Source organism: Vicia villosa, linkage group LG6, assembly GCF_029867415.1.
Source record: "Vicia villosa cultivar HV-30 ecotype Madison, WI linkage group LG6, Vvil1.0, whole genome shotgun sequence".
NCBI lineage: Eukaryota > Viridiplantae > Streptophyta > Magnoliopsida > Fabales > Fabaceae > Vicia > Vicia villosa.
The window spans coordinates 144,152,944-144,155,210 of record NC_081185.1 but is presented as its reverse complement, the minus strand read 5'-3'; positions in this window follow the sequence as shown (position 1 = coordinate 144,155,210).

Below are 2,267 nucleotides of genomic sequence, written 5' to 3'. Positions count from 1 at the left end.
AGAATAATAATTATGTTAATAAAAAATTGCTTTTTCTTCACACATGGTGGCCCCCACCACCACAGACAAGGGGCGCCCACTCCCAAACTATGGGACCCTCACCCCGAGCTTATGGGTCCCCACCCCACTTCCTATTTCTTCATATGTTCCCCTGGGGCGCCCACCCTTTAGTGGTGTGGCCCCACCCCTTAAAATTCCTATTTTTTTGTTAAGCTACCTAGGGCGCCCAACCCTTGGGTATGTGGCCCCCGCCACAACTTTTCTTCTTCCTCTATTTTCAGTCCATAATATTTTCCGGTTTCAATTCTCACGGTACTGCACCTATTAGATTTTCTGTAACATTTATTCGATCGATTTACAAGTCCTCGCGACTATAATTCCAGCAACAAAATTTATCACAAAAAGCAAATCATTTAATCCATTGACGGGAACAACAATTTACACAATCAATAACTTACCACAACTTCAAACATTGCAAAACCAGCAGATAATTCATGGCATAAATTCGTACAACCCAACCCCATATATGGTTCATCATTTATCCGATTATAGAGATTGAACCCCACCCTTACCTTGGATTTACGGTCTCTCTATAATTTTTTGGTCGAATTCTGCTTCGCCGCAACTTCCAACTTCTTGTGCCTGTTTGTCTCGATGCCTCGCCACAGCAACCCATGGCTTCCACGCTCTTTCCTCTTCTCTCACTAACCTTCCCGTTCTCTTTTCTCCAAAATCCTTATGTCATGTTACTGATACCAAAACCTAATTTCTATATTCCCTTATTTTCCTAATAATAGTATATTACTATTACTCCATTGGGCCTACTAAAATCTCACATGCAGTGTTCACACTTAGCCCACTTTAACTAATACCGTATACTCCCTTTTATTCTATGTCTCCAACTCTCAGTTTAATTTCAATTACTCGGAAAAATGCCCAAACTTTAAATATTACTCTAATAATATTTCTAATATTAAAAATATTAAAATTCTCGATTAACTCTCCACCCGCTATCCTGTAATGATACCGACTCGGTCGCTCAAAATACGCCAAAACTCAATAAATACTAAAATAATCCAAATTAAATAATAAATTGAAATACAGGCGTTACATAGTTGGTTTTTACCAACACTTCATGGACTTGAAAATAGGGTTGGAGCTTCCTCACTCTAATTATGACCCCTAAAGCTAGATTTTCTATCTTTTTATAACGTGTCTTGAGGCCTTTGAACACTTTGCTTACAAAATACACAGGATGATATGCCTTTCCTGTCTCTTGAACGAGTATTAAACTCATTGCCTGATTTGTGACTGAAAGGTAGAGGAGAAGTGACGACCTTTCTCTTGGGCGAGTGAGGATAGGAAGAGATGCGAGAAAGAATTCTATTCTTGAGAATGCTTCCTCACATTCCGAGGTCCATTTGAACTTCTCCTTTCCTGCCAACACCTCAAAGGAGCACTTGGCTGACATTGATGTATGTTGAGTTTCCTACTAGAGAGACGTATTCCAAGATATTTGAAAGGTAAATTTTCCTCAGCAAAATCAGCGGCAGTTAGAATTTTACTTTGTTTCTGCATTATGATTCCTCCAAAATAATCCTTGATTTTGCAGGGTTAACTTTCAAGCCATTTGAATATGAGAATCGTTTGAATTTCTTCATCATGAGTTGAGCAGATGTTTCATCATCTCTTCTAAACATGAGGTCGTTTGCAAAACAAATGTTATTAATCTTTAACCTTCCACACTTAGGATGGAAATTGAAGTATGTATTCTTTTACAAAATTTCCAAAGTTCTATGTAAATATTCTATGACTAGAACAAAGAGAAGGCTTGGATTCCCACCGGTCTTTACTTTTAAAACCTTGCTATTCTGATCATTAATAACATATTTGTATTACATATCATTTCATTACAATATAATTAATTATTGACTAACAAAAATATAATAATAAAAATTATAATTAGAAAAAAAAAATAGTTTAGATCTAATTACGATTTTTCTTACTTTAAAAATTCATAAAATGTTTGAGATATATTGAATAACTAAATTATTTTAGTTTAGTAGTGTAATTTAAGGGTGTGCAAAAATATAATTACCTTGATTATATGATCAAACTGAAATACAATGAAAAAAATTATTTAAATCATTTAAATGAATAATAGATTGAACGGGATATTATAAACAATCCATTTAATTATTTTTTGAAAACATTGTTATAAAGGAGTCGAAACTTGAAAGAATAAAACCCATTTATAAATGTTAGTT